Source organism: Amblyomma maculatum, chromosome 6 (assembly GCF_055883805.1).
Source record: "Amblyomma maculatum isolate TAMU_Amacu chromosome 6, ASM5588380v1, whole genome shotgun sequence".
Taxonomy (NCBI): domain Eukaryota; kingdom Metazoa; phylum Arthropoda; class Arachnida; order Ixodida; family Ixodidae; genus Amblyomma; species Amblyomma maculatum.
In genome coordinates this window covers 133,823,865-133,838,847 of record NC_139349.1, presented here as the reverse complement: position 1 = coordinate 133,838,847, position 14,983 = coordinate 133,823,865, and the positions used below count along the sequence as shown (strand labels likewise).

Here is a 14,983-nt window from a genome sequence, read left to right as displayed (position 1 = left end):
TGTAAAATTCCCATAAAACCGCTACGACGTCACTATAGGCAATTTTACATTGACGACACCCACAAACACTGATAAATATATGGTTTCGAGATGCTAGCCATCATTCTGGTGTTCACAAAGCAGTAATTTTAAAAGACACAGCTACCACGTCGAGCTCAACTTGCCCGCTGGTTTCTTCTTGCGTAAAAATGCGAGGGGGTGAGTATTTTTTAAGTACATAAAGAATTGAAAAATAAAAAAAAGAAGACTTTTGTTCCAATCGCCCTCCCTCCAACTCCCTCCCCCCTCCACACACACACATACACACTCAAAATATACTTCTACCGTCGATGTCGGCGTTCACATTGCCAACCAGTTTTACAGCTTTATCTCTGCTAACACCCACGCGTACGTGCCGACGTGGCGGCGCGCGCGAAAAGTGGCCACGAGGACGGCACCAGGAGAAGCGCCCCTTGGAGGGACATAGAGCGCCATTCGGTATGTTCCACCGGAAGAGAGTTCGACAAGCGCGGACAACACTCGGATATCAAAGGTTATATTTTGAGGGTTCGATATATCCGAAATCGACTGCACAACAACAGAGCGCACGCAGTGAACACGTCAGTGTAATGTTAACAATAAAATTAATTGTGACGTGCCGTGATGTAAAAGTCAAGGCACCCATGGTTCACGCATGCTGACATGGGCACAACTTCCCGTTGGCCCAATAAACCACAAATTCATTAAGCGTTGCATGAAATAGACAACTGCATCCTCGCGCCAAGAGACGTGGTATATGTGGTATGGACCATGCGCCTTTTCTTAGGCAGAGCATTTGGGAGTGAAAAAAAAAAAAAAGAAAATAATGAAGGGGGGGGGGGTCAAATTGGTTGTAGCCAGTCGTCTGTAGTGAGAAAATTAATAATTGTAGGACAATGAAAGTTTTATTTTTTTAGGAACATTGTTGCGGAAGGAATCGCGTCTTCTACATAGGTTTGTTCCTTTCCCGCCATTCCTCGTTGAGGGGCGCGCGTATCGGCCCCAGGTTATACACTCTCAACTCTCAAGCACTCCCCAGAGCACAAGTGTGCTTACGTAAAGTGCCACTCGTCATAAGTGCTCGTCATAAAGCTAAACGGTGTAGGCGAAGTGTTTGCAGTCGCAGAAGGGTGCACTTCGGATGGAGGGCGTTAACGAAACACACCTTGCTGGCCGAATGTGTAGCCCCGCCAGTAGTGACTTGAAAAACACAAAATATAAGGCACGAAAATGCAGTCACAAATTTATATTACTTGTATTCATTACCACTGTTTTCAAAGAGGTTTCAACCCGCCGGGGTGGTGCAGTGGTTACGGCTATCGACTACTGTGCCCAAGGACGCAGGATCGAATCCTAGCCTCAGCGGCAGCTTATCGATGCAGGCGAAAAGCAAGCTGCCCGCGTGAGCATTCCTCTCGCGGGATCCCTCATCATACCCCTCACATGACCACCATCAGCCCCTCGCCACATATTGTCATGGGTTCTTTCGCTAGCCGGACAATATAGCGAGAAAAGAAAAAATCCTGCATGATTAGACACCAGAATCAGTTTGTCACTTGCGACGAAGGTGTTGTATATCGCGTTCCGTTGTCCTGCGGACGCGAATACATTGGACAAACCGGCATGTGTATAAATACCAAATTGAAAAAACACAACAAGAATGTAAATGATGGTGACCAGGGCCATCTTAGCACGCACTGTCGTAATTGTGGCGATGAGTCTACACGTCGCCGGAGAAAACCTTGCGTGCCCGAGTTCCAAAAAAGCACAATCGTTGCTCGACACAATGATCAGTGTGTCAGGGAGATAATTGAGGCGGTGAACATTGCTCGTGCAGAGGAAAGGTGTGTAAGCATGCCATCAGTCGCACTAACCAAGAAAGAGCTGAAATTTCTGGATCGATGGTGATTAGGGCCTTGTCCTATCGCCTATGCCTTTCATGCTGATTGCTTTTCCTGCTCTTTCCTGCTGAAGCGTCAAATGTGTATAAATGCGTGGCATATCAGAATAATAAACAGTTGGAAGTCAGCGCTCTTTTCACTCTGTCTGTCGTCGTCCCTTCTTGTGGTTCGCGCTGTAATACAAGTTAGCCCAGCTAGACTGCACAAAATTAGTCCCGGTGCTTTGTCACCTGAATGCACATTTTGCGGCTAGAAAGCAGACCTTTACCGTTTGGTATGGGCTTGCCAAGAGAACCAAGCCATGTATCGCAAAGAAAACCCAACGTGGGCGGATTGGAAGGTGGCCCTGTCCAGCTCCGACCTTGCGGCACAAAGGACCTTGCTGGTGAGAGCTCGTGCAGCGGCATCAGCCCATACTTAAGACCCGACGAACTCCGTCCTTAATCCAGAACTCATGTAACCGAAGTAAATATTTTATACTACTACTACTGCCGCAAGGAGCGGAGGGTAAAGAGAGTGGAGCGCTGGTTAAAATAGCAAGATAATTCAGAGTATAAGTAGAAGATACAAGTGGCCGATCGGAAGAGGCAGTCGCCATGGTAGTCGATGCATGGTCGCGGTGTACCAGTCGCCCCCTGCTCTATCAGGAGCAGAAACAAAGCACGGCTGAAAAGGTCGCAATTAGCGCTCGCTTATGTCGGAACCAAGACGAGCTTGATCCTTAGCAATAGCAAACTGCTATCTAGAACATAGGAAAAGGCAGGGTCTCACAGGAAACCACCCGCATTCTGTCCACATTTCAAATCGACCCCAAAATCACCTTAATTTGGGTCCCAGCCCACACGCCTGTCTCTGGCAACGAGGCAACCCACGCTTCAGCTCGAGATCTCTAGTTCCGGGAAAACGTGGAGACGCCCTATTGCCAGGAGATGGAAGAACTTTTGCAAACCTATGCAGAAATGCGAAAATTGTCGATTAGGAAGGCGTCTGATGCGACAGCCGGGTTCTAGGTTAAATAATAAAGCGGCCATAGCCTGACGATGATTACAAACCGGAAACTTCACAAACCCCGTCTGGTTGTTTCACACACCGATAGATGACAGAAAAGATGATATAAAACCTCCGAAGCAAGGGGGATCCTCAACCACGTAGTTTGGGAGTGTCTTAGATTCCGGGGCTCTAAGGACATTGAACGTAAAGAAGCCTGGGAGATCCTGCTACGAAGCGATGTCCCTGCTGACCTCCAACGAGCCACCCGCCTGGCGGCTGAGGCCGCGAAGAACCAAAATATCTTCGCCAGTGTTTAGTCGCGGAGGTCCTGGCCCCCGTTTCTTCCTGAGGCCTGCGTGCAAGGCGCGGGGAGTAGGAGGCCTCTTAAATCAGTAAAAGAAAAGTTACAATAAATCGATCAATCAATCAACGGCGGAGATCGGCGCGGCACAGCGGCGGAACACCTGTGTAACGGCGCAGCTGGTTGGCATGGCTACACACATGCGCAGTTATGGCCTCGGACAAGCACGGCGAAACTCGCTTCTACTAGCCTAGTGCTGCTTTCGCTACAAAATAAGTTCTTTTCTTAATTTTAGGACTGTCGGCTAAAAGGCAGATTAACGATTTGACCAGATGAGTAACTGAAGCGCGGTCCTTATTATTAAGGCGAACGCCTTTTATGGCTCATGACTCGCCGGTGCGTCCGTGAGTCTGCGGCAGCTGTCAATCATCTTCAGAAGGATTAGGATGAGTTCAGTACTGGCAGTTAACCAATAAATGATGTAGTAGTAGGTGTATGAACATTAGTTAACAATACTTAGTCAGAGACAATAATTTAATTAGTTAAGACTAATTAGGTAATTAGTCAATCATAATGGGTAAGTTGGTTGATTGGTTAATGATACTTAGTTAATTAGTAAGCTTTGAGACCTCTTTAACCCACGCACTGCGCATGTGCAGTGGAGTACACCTCCAACCACTTCTCGGACTACAAAGGAATGGTTGCAAATGTCGACCCAACGTCTACTTCCAATAGATATGCCAATGAAGTTGTAGTCTTGAAACAGGTCTTTTTAATGCACTCCAGCGCAGCGACACGGGGCCGTTAGGCCTGTGCTCAGACTGCGCCAAACAGTGTCAGCAGCAGGAGTTGCCAAACGAAACCAAGCAGCCACCAGAGGGCAGCCACAGTGGTGATTAAAGGCTTTCGCCTCTGCGCATTTTAGATCGTCAAAGGGCCCTCTGATTTTTTTTTTTTTTTTTCACTGTACTGAGGAAGTGAAGCGCTCAGAAGTTGACTTCGTAGGTCGAACCAATTTCGAGAGCTGTGACCTATAGTGCTGTGCTTCGATATATACTTAAGTTTAACGATGAGAGATCTCCGAACGAATAGAGGTTGCTGCAAACGCAATACTATAGTATTGCCTTTGCTCACTATACCCGCAAACCCCGCTGCGCTCCTTCTGGGGCAAAATAGTTTCGAACACTTCAGCCTGCAAAGGTGGTTAGAGTTACCGTGTTTCACGGGGTTCAAAACTGAAAACGAGTCGTGTCCTGCACACGCGAACACTCAGAAAAGCCTTACGCTTTAAGCCAGCGTGTCGAAAGACGTAAAGGTTCATTGTCACTGATGAAGTTCACTTCTCAGAGATCACTGCAGTCCCATGGCAAGTCCGGATTTCCGGCTGTCTGACTTCGCGAGACTTTGCGCCTACACGATAAGCCTATACGGCCTATAGGCCGTATAGGTTTATCGTGTAGGCGTATAAGTATAGTGAGCTTGTGCCTACCTGCACGCGCAATCTCATGCCTGACGGAGTAGGATTGCGTGAATGACGACGAGCTCGTGTCGTGCTGCTTTCCTAATCATGCGTGATAAAAAGGAAGATTGACGCGTGGCTTCGGTGGGCAGGAAATGCAGGACGACATGTACGCACGCGAGAGGCTCAGCATGTCTCGACGGCACGGACTCACGAAGATCGCAAATGTCACGAACTGTTCATGAGCAGGCTAATCCATACGCTGTTTCTTCGAGAGTTCCGGAATGTCAAATTTCCTTAGATAATTCTCCGGCCGAACTGTGACCAATACTTCCACAATTGCGTCCAGAAGAAACTATATATAGGTTGTGAATGCACGGAACTGCTGACTAGTTGTTTTGTGCCCCTGCAGTGGTATGCATGTTGGAGTAAAGATGGGTTCATAAAAAAAAAAAATGCATTTGCGCACCTTACAAAGAAGAGCTTATATATGCTGCTATGCACGGACGGCACGAGCGAATTGATTTTTATGGCTCTTCTGCTTTATAGTATACCGGAGCGTTTGAACTGTTTACGGATAGTTATTTTAAACCCTGCAAGACATAAGTCGATGCGGTCTGTGCAAGGGGATTGCACAGCAAGGCGGAGAATATGTACGTGATAGAGCTCAGTGATGGCAAGGTTAATTCATCATCATCATCAGCCGAAATATACCCACTGCGGGCGAAGGCCTCACCCATACCCCTCGAATTAACCCGGTCCTGTGCTAGTTGCATTCACTTGACCCCCGCGAACTTGACCTCATCGGCCCACCTAACTTTCTGCCGCCCCCTGCTACGCTTTCCTTCCCTCGGAATCTAGTCTTTTACCCTAAGCGACCATTGGTTGTTCTCTCTACGCACTACATGCCCTGCTCATGCCTATTTATTCTTCTTGATTTTCCCTAGAATGTCATTAACTCGCGTTATTTATCTGACCCACTATTCGCGCTTCCTATCTCTTAACGGTACACCTACCACTTTTCGTTCCATAGCCCTCTGCGTTGTCCTCAACTTTTTCGTTAGCCTCCACGTTTCAGCCCCATAGGCGAGTGCAGCTAGGTAAGATGAAACTACTGTACACTTTCCTCCTGAACGATACCGGTAAGCTGCTGGTCATAATCTGCAAATATTTGCCATATGCGCTCCACCCCAAACTTATTCTCCTAGTTATTTCCCTTTAATGGTCTGGATCTGCGGTTACGACCTGTCCTATGTAGACAAATGCGCCAATCACTTTCAGTGCTTCGCTACCTATTGTGAACTGCATGCTGTCCCTTACCGAGGCTGTTAAACATTGCCTTAGTCTTCTGCATATTGATTTTCGAGCCTACCTTTCTGCTATTCCTGTCTAGGTCATGAATCATTCTTTGCAGTTCATCCCCTGAGTTGCTTAGCAAGGCAATGTCATCAGAAAATCGCAGATTACTGACGTATTCTCCATCTACCCTTATCCCTAACTGCTCTCTTCCAAGTCTCGGAATACTTCCTCTAAGCAAGCTGTGAATAGTACTGGGGAGATTGTGTCTCCTTGCCTAACACCTTTCTTTATGAGAATTTTGTTACTTTCTTTATGCAGAACTATGGTTGCTGCGCAGCCACTACATATATCTCCCAGTATTTTATTGTCGGTTCGTGTACACCCCGATTTCGCAATGCCTGCAGGATCGCTGAGGTTTCTACTGAGTCAAATGCTTTTTCGTAATCAATGAATGCTATGTATAAGAACTGGTTATATTCCGAGCATTTTTCTATCACCTGATTGATGGTATGGATAGGATCTATAGTAGAATACCCTTCCTGAAAACATGTTTGATCATTTGCTTGATTGAAATCTAAGATTGTCTTTATGCTATTAGCGATTATCTTAGTAAGTACCTTATATGCAACAGATAGTAAGCTGATTGGCCTGTAATTTTTCAAGTCCTTAGCGTCCCCTTTCTTATTAATTAAGATAATGTTAACGTTCTTCCTTGACTCCGGTACCGTCGATGACACCAGGCATTGCGTATACAGGGTGGCCAGTTTTTCTAGCACTACATTCCCCCTGTTCTTCAACAAGTTTGTAGCTACCTGATTCTCCCCAGTTTCTTTCCCATATTTCATAGTTTCTAAAGCTTTCTTCACCTCGTCCTTCGTCATTGGCGGAACATCTGACAGCTTTCCACTACTGCTCATCTGATTATTGTCCTGCCTCCTTCGGCTACTATATAGATCTGTATAGAACTCCTCGGCTACTTTGACTGTCTTGTTCATATTCGTGATGACATTGCCGACCTTGTCCCTTAGTGAATACATCTGAGCTTTGCCAATGCCCAATTTTTCTTCACCGCTTCAAGGCTGCCCCAGTTCTTTAGAGCACGCTCAATTTTTCCTACGTTATGCTTCCTTATGTCGGCCACGTTACGATTATTGATTGCTTTATATCTCTGCCAGTTCTATCCGTCTATTGTGTTAGAAGCTTTCAGACTTTGACGTTTCTTAATGAAATATTTCGTCTCCTTAAATAGTTTAACTATACTACTGCCTACTTCTACCACGCACTTAGTAATGCTATCTTTGATATTATTGTACATTGCTCCTACGCTAACGCCACCATCCTCGGTTAAAACTGAATATCTATTCTGTAGCGAGATCCTGAATTATTCTGCCCTCTCCCTCACTGCTAATTCGTTCATAGACTTCTTTCGTACTAATCTGTTCCGTTCCCTCTTCAGATCTAGAGTAATTCGAGACCTTGCCATCCTGTGGTCACTGCATCGCACTTTCCCGATTACCTCTACGTCCAACATAATGCCGGGGTTAGAACACAGTAAGAAGTGAATTTCATTTTTAGTCTCCCCGTTAAGGCTTTTTCCCGTCCACTTCCGGTTCTTCCGTTTGCTGAAGAAGGTATTCATGATTCTTAAGTTCTTGCGCTCTACAAACTCAACTAGCAACTCCCCCCTGGTATTTTTTTATTTTTATTTATTTATTACAAATACCTACTGTGCCCATTGGGAATTATCGTAGGAGGGGTTAGTTGCAAACATAAAGAAAAAACGAACAGAAAAGCGGAAGCGAAAGCATACAATCAGTTCTAAAGCACACACAAAAAAAAGTCAAACTGGCGTTTTATCAAAAATAATGGAAGCACATTCAATGCCAAGTGTAAAAGACACACCCAACAAATATTTGTGACTCAGTTTCACAGTAAGGAACAGTGCCTGTAATGTAAAAAAAGATGTATATAATGTTCTCGAAGGCAGATGAAAAATTGGGCGCAGATAGGACCTCATCCGAGAGTAAATTCCAACCTGAAATTGAGCGCGGAAGAAATGCGAAGGCATTTATGCGACTGATGTTTTGGAAATTGTCTCGTCTCTTAGACTGATAACAAGGTTGTTTTAAATATGTGTTCCTATCAATTCCTGTGTTAACATTGTTAATGTTGTTCAAAAGCTTTAACCGGAAGATTTTCCTGCGTGTGGAGAGCAGTTTCCAACCTTGACTTTTCCTGATTTGAGAACCTCTAATTTTGTAGTCGTATATGGCCGTGACAAATGTTGCAGCTCTTTTTTGAACGCGCTCTAACTTATCTTCAAGGGGTTTTGTGAAGGGGTCCCAAGATACACACGCGTATTCCAACACCGGCCTAATATTAGAGAGGTACAATGTTTCCTTCAGGGAATTTGGTGCACACTTGAAATGTCTTAAAAAAAAAAATGTAAAAGGCGACATGCTTTAGCGAATGTAGTTTGAATGTGATTTGCCCAGTCCATCATCATCATCATCAGCCTGACTATACCCACTGCAGGGCGAAGGCCTCTCCCATATTTCTCCACTTAGCCCGGTTTTGTGCTAGCTGCATCCACTTGACCGCTGTCAACTTTTTAACCTCATCCGCCCACCTAACTTTCTGCCGCCCCCTGCTACGCTTTCCTTCCCTTGGAATCCAGTTTGTTACTCTAAGCGACCATCGGTTATCCTCTCTTCGCACTACATGTCCTGCCCATGTCCATTTCTTCTTCTTAATTTCCACTGGAATGTCTGTAACCTGAGTTATTTCTCTGACCCACTGTGCACGCTTCTTATCCCTTAATGTTACCCCTACCATTTTTCGTTCTATAGCCCTCTGGGTTGTCCTCAACTTAAGTAGAACTCTCTTGGTTAGCCTCCACGTTTCAGCCCCATAGGTGAGTACAAGTAAGATGATATTGCTGTATACTTTCCTCTTGAGCGATACCGGTAAGCTGCTAGTCATAATCTGCGAGTGCTTGCCAAATGCGCCCCATCCCAATCTTATTCTTCTTATTTCCTTTTCATGGTTCGGATCTGCGGTTATTACCTGTCCTAAGTAGCATTTTGCTACATTCAGGTCTATTTTCCATTTACCAGGCCAGTAACAGACGTTTTCGAGATCAGACTGCAACACGCTCATATCTTCTGCACATGACACAGTGTTATACACAACAGAGTCATCTGCGTATTATCTAACGTTCGAAGTAAGGCCTTCAGTTAAATCATTGATATACACGAGGAACAGCAGCAACCCCAGGATGGATACCTGTGGCACACCTGAGAAAACTTCAACCGTCTGTGACGTCACACCATTAGGGTCACGTTTTGCTGCCTTTCGTACCAGTAATCTTTCACCCAGCCGTAAAGTGAATCAGGAAGACCAATATAAGAAAAATTGTGTAGAAGTCGGGACTACGTCAAACGCCTTTCTGAAATAAATAAAAATAGCATCTATCTGTGTACCATTGTTAAAACCATATGCAACGTCACGGATGATTTCAACAAGTTGTGTGCTACAAGATAACCCCGAGAGAAATTCATGCTGGGTCGGGATGAAAAAATCATGGTCATCAAGGTGCTTAATAAGTCCCGGATACAGAACATGTTCCAACGTTTTACAACAAACTGATGTTAAAGATACCGGTCTATAATTGGTTACCAAATCACGAGAGCCACCATTTTCTATTCACTATGTAGTTGTTGAGAATTTATTGACGTGCTAAATAAATCAACCAAAAAAGGTGCAATACTTTGGGCGCAGCGCTTCAAGACGTGATTTGACACGCCATCTTGACCGTGAGCAGAATGCGGGTAAAGATTGTTCAAGAGCGCCCTAACTGCAGCTTCATTCACAACAATACCGTCCATTTGAGGCAATTGCTCATATATTTCAGGTACTGGTGTATGACGGCGTGCTGTGAAAACAGAATGAAAATATTCACTGAAGTAATCGGCCTTTTCAGTATCATTTGTTAACAACTTCCCTTCGTGCCTGAGAGCAGGAACCCCAACATTTTTTTTGTTATTTTGACGTATCGCCATAATGTCTTTGGGTTAGATCTTATTTTATGCGCTAGGAACGATAAGTATGTTCTTTTTGCAGTTCTTAATTCCTGCTTTAAGTTTTTAGTTAGAGTTCTAAGCCTATCATGCAAGTTCTGGTTTGGTGTTTTCTTGAAAGCTTCGTATGCCCCTGCTTTCTAAGTGATAGACGCAGCTCCTTATTAATCCACGGCTTATCCGTTCTACGCCTATATCATACGACCCTAGAGGGAATATATTTAGCGACCAAAGAGAGCAGTTTGTTTCTGAACATATCCCATAATGTTTCTACACTGCACTGACTGCTACGTTACAGAAATGCAGGCAGGAATAATTCTAACTCCTCGATTATGGCCTCATAATTACCCTGTTCATATATAAAATCTTTCCAGGGCAATTACTGACAATCTCTAGCTGTTTGCATACTATTGTTGCACATAAGACCTCATGATCGCTTATTTCTGGCGCTCACATAACTGATTCTACCAAATCATCACTGTTACTAAAAAACAATTCTAATGTATTTCCTCCAGCTGAGCCATAACGTGTTGGGAAATTAACAAACCGAATAAGTTCATTGTTCCGTACCAACTCACAGAAGGCTGACTGGAGGCCCGAGCTGCTTGATGCCACAGGACAGTTGCCATACAATTTTAACATGCCTGAAATTGTTGCCATACAATTTCAGGCATGTTAAAATCACCCCCCCCCCCCCCCAGTAGAATGGTTTCTGATGACAATTTGCTGACAGTGATTGTGAAAGGCTACGAAATGGCTGATGGTTTGTTAATGTATTCATGGGAGGTTGGGGCCAAATGCCACACCAGGGTGGCTAAATCCTGTTCCGGTGAGGGAGTGCGTTTCCGGAGGTGTTCACCGGATAGGTCGTACCCAAACCTGTTTGGGCAATGCCATCGCCACGCGGCATTGCCGCGTGGCAAAAAAAAAAAAATCCGGTGGGGAATCGCGCGGCACCAGGATTCGAACCACGGTCCTCTTGCACGCTGGCGGAAGTTCCACCTCTACGCCACCGCTTCGACTTCTTTTTTCTTTACTGCATGGGTAAACTTCTGTAAAAAAAAGAAAAACTTCATTTACTCAAACTTGTTCATGTCTCAAGTTACTGGGCTGCTTAATACGAGCCCGCCATATCCGTAGCCCGACACTGCACCATCATCAAAATATGAAAATTCTGGGAGACAGTCACATGCATCTAGGTACGGCAGCCAGTTCGGAGGTTCTTCGCGTACAGCATATACACTCCTCACCAAAGCACACTGCTCACGAAGCACGGATTTGGACGATCTTGGTGGCTCGGCATTTCTGTCCATCATACGGTTTTTCTAAAGACTGAATAGTCCATTAACACAAATAGATGATAAGCCACAACATAGGTTTTGTAAAGAGGCCAAAAATCTAATAGTATATGGTGTAATTTCAATTTCTTAAGAGTTCGTTGTAGTATGTCCCAAAAGAACATAGCATCACGGCACAGAATAAAATAATGATCAATTGTCTCAGGCACGTTACAGAGACGACAATTCCCTGACCAGGGCACAAACATCTCCTTGTCACGAAGAAATGTCATGACAGGCAACGTCGCTGTGTGTAGTTAGAAAAAGAACGTTTTTACGACTGCCTGAATGCACATTCGCCTAACACGCTTTAGAACAGCGGTGTCCAAGAACCCCAGATAAGGCTGCCGATACAATGGTGTAGGGAACAAAGACTCAGTGAGAATCTGGGTCATCTGCTTTCTCAAGAGGTTATACAGGTAAGCTATAGAGAAACGCACAGTGAGAAAATTGAAAGTGTCAGCCACTTCCTTAAGGAATATCCATAAAGGCCCCTAACGAGCCTGCCCAGTCGGTGAGAATAAGTAAGGCAAATGAGGAATAAGACGCCTAATGAGCACAGCTACAAGAAACGGGTAGTTTGCAGATTTGAAAAAAAAAAAAACGGGAAACAAGTTGATGCACAAACAAGTGAACAAGGCCCACTCCACCAAACTCCAAGGGAAGGAACAAGTTGTCACGCCGCATGAGCTCCCATTGAGAGCGCCACAAAAATGATGCAAATATTCTGTGTATTACTCGTAACTTCCACCTCACACAATGCAGGACTTGAAGGACATACGCAATCTTTGCAAACAAAAATATTGTTCCCTAGCAAACACTGAGAGTTCCCTACCCATCTAAGCCTGTGTTTGTCGCCGCATAGGTACGATTTGTGAATCCCAGTAGGCTGCACTGTTGCGAATTTGGTGCAGCGGAACCCCTAGGTACTGAAGAGGGCTACAGTCCCAGAATATGCCACCAAACTGGCGTGGCCTAGTGCCCCAATGGCCCAACCAAAAGTTCCTGGATTTATCTAAATTAAGAGCCGCGCCTAATACATCGCAGAACTGTTCAGTCAAGTGTAAAGCCTGAAGTAGACTCTTTTTGTCAGAACAAAAGAGGGCGATATCATCAGCGTAGGCTAAAATCTTAACTTCACATTGAGCCAGAGGGAAACCACGGATAGCTGCACTGTTAATTATACTGAGATAGAGGGGTTCCATATATAGGGTAAACAACAATGGAGACAGTGGACATCCTTGACGAACAGATGATTCCAGTGGTATTGGTTTAGTCAGCTCCTGATTAACAATTAGCCTTGTATAATACGAGTGCATATAGCACAGCCTTATTTATGCCTTTGAACAGAACATCACCAATGTTTGCATACTCCAAGGCCGCGAACAAGAAATCGTGCTGAACTTTATCAAACGCTTTTGCCTGGCTACTTGGCCCATCGCATCTGATACTGTCTCGAATACTGAACGTGCAATATGGATTTGTGTTTGAATACTGGGACCTCTGATACCACATACCTGATGCGAACCTATCAAGTCCATAATGACCAGCTGCAGACGAGAATAAAGAACCTTGGCATAAATTTTGCAATCAATATTACAGAGGAAAGTTTTACGATAACCTTCAACAGTTTTCAACCGATTATAACCTTTGATTTTGGGAATTAAATTGTGTGCCCGGAATAGGAAGTTGGAGTAAGGAAACCCACATCATAAGATGCTTGAAAAAGTTTTATAGAATTCGCTAGTAATACCAACTGGGTTCAGGAGATTTCTAGCTGTGAAGGTTAGATATGGCTGTTTAATTTAATTTTTAGTGTTTGTTTATTTTTAGTTTTATATAATCTAATTATTATTCTTTTTCTTGTTTTTATTTTTAAATTCATTTTCATTCATTTAATAAATAATAACCATAAATAAATAAAAATATAATAAAAATAAATAATAACAATAAAAATATGTAGCGCCCCTCGCGCAGCGCTCTTATTGCAAGCCACTGCACGGCGCTGGACAAAGAAGAAGAGGTTGGCACTATAGGCGTCTCAGTGCGAGCAGCGCAATAAAAAAAAAATCAGTTCGAACCCGAATGCTGTCGGAGCTGATATTCCTCGTCTTAGCTTCGACTTATTTGGTGACTCGGCATCGACCACGGAACCCCGCCCTCCTACATGGATTCCGCTGGCTCTTCCACTCCTCCTACAGCCGGCGACCCGCCCCAGGACGCTCGGCATAACGGCGCTTCGTTGGCCGCGTTTCAATCAGTCAATCTGCCACCATTTTATCCCAACAGCCCTCGTGCTTGGCTACTCCAGGTTGAGGCGCATTTTCCCTTGTGGCGTATCACCAGCCAGGAGACCAAGTTCCTCCATCTCGTGTCCTCCCTGCCTCCTGACGTCGCCGAGGAATTAGCGGACATTATCGCCTCGCCGGACACTACCCGATCTTTTGACATGCTGAAGGTGGCTCTCATTGACCGCAACTCAGCGTCCGAGCGCAGCCGACTCCAGCAGCTTCTCACCGCTACAGAACTCGGTAATCGCCGTCCTTCGCAGCATGCTACAGCTGCTTGGAGACTCCCCCTAGGGGTTGGACAGTTTACTACGCGAGTGTTTTCACCAGCGACTTCCCCTGAACATAGTCCTTGTCCTCGTAGCTGCGGGTGATGTCACTATGGACAAGCTCGCCGAACTCGCGGACCGTGTTGCGGATTACTCATGGCGCGCCAGCGTCAGCGCCGTGACCGCTCTGCTTCCACTACTGCAACAGCCTCCCAGTTTGTGAGCATAGAAGGGAGACTGGATGCTTTAGCCAGGCGGCGTGACGACCTCACACCTCTGTCTCGCCGTTCTCCGCCGAGGTTCCAGTCCCGCCGCCACTCCCAGGCACCGCCACCCTCGCCGGAACTCCTACCATCCGAAGCGCGGCAAGACTCCTCCTCCTCGGCTGTGTGCTGGTACCACCGTATTTTCGGCAGCTCTGCCCGCAAGAGCACCCACCTGTGCTCCTGGTCAGAAAACGCTGCGACTGGCCACTGATGGCGGAAAGTGGTACTGGTCGACGGACATGCCGCCTATTTTATGTTTCGGACAAGATCACTGGCGCTCGCTTCCTCGTTGACACGGGAGCACAGGTTAGTGTAATACAAGCAGCTTGGGCAGATCGCCGTCGCAACGAACCGACCTCCTCGCTCCAAGCCATAAACAACTTCCCTATCTACACGTACGGCCAACGGTCTCTCACACTTAACCTCGGATTGCGCCGGACATTCCGCTAGATTTTCATCATCGCCGATAACTCGCAAGCTGTTCGCGGCGCCGCACACCAGAGTCACCGGTGAAACACTCGATCACGCACTACATCGTGACCTCTGGACCACCTTTGTCTGCTCCCCCTCGCCGCCTGTCTGGACAACGCCTCGCTGTCGCTCGCCGTGAGTTTCAACACTTGCTTGAACTCGGTATTGTGCCCCCTTCTCCACAAACTGGGCATCGCCACTCCACATGGTGCCAAAGAAAGATCCGGGTGACTGGAGGCCATGTGAAAATTACCGCGCCCTCAATGCTCATACCTTACCAGACGACTATCCACTTCCAGACATAC

At 45.8% G+C, this 14,983-nt stretch overlaps 1 pseudogene; it reads left to right on the top strand.

Annotated features, from left to right (window-relative positions):
* Positions 1-3,783: 3,783 nt before the first annotated feature.
* LOC146186792 (uncharacterized) lies at positions 3,784-14,720 on the top strand (annotated as a pseudogene).
* The last annotated feature ends 263 nt before the right edge of the window (positions 14,721-14,983 follow it).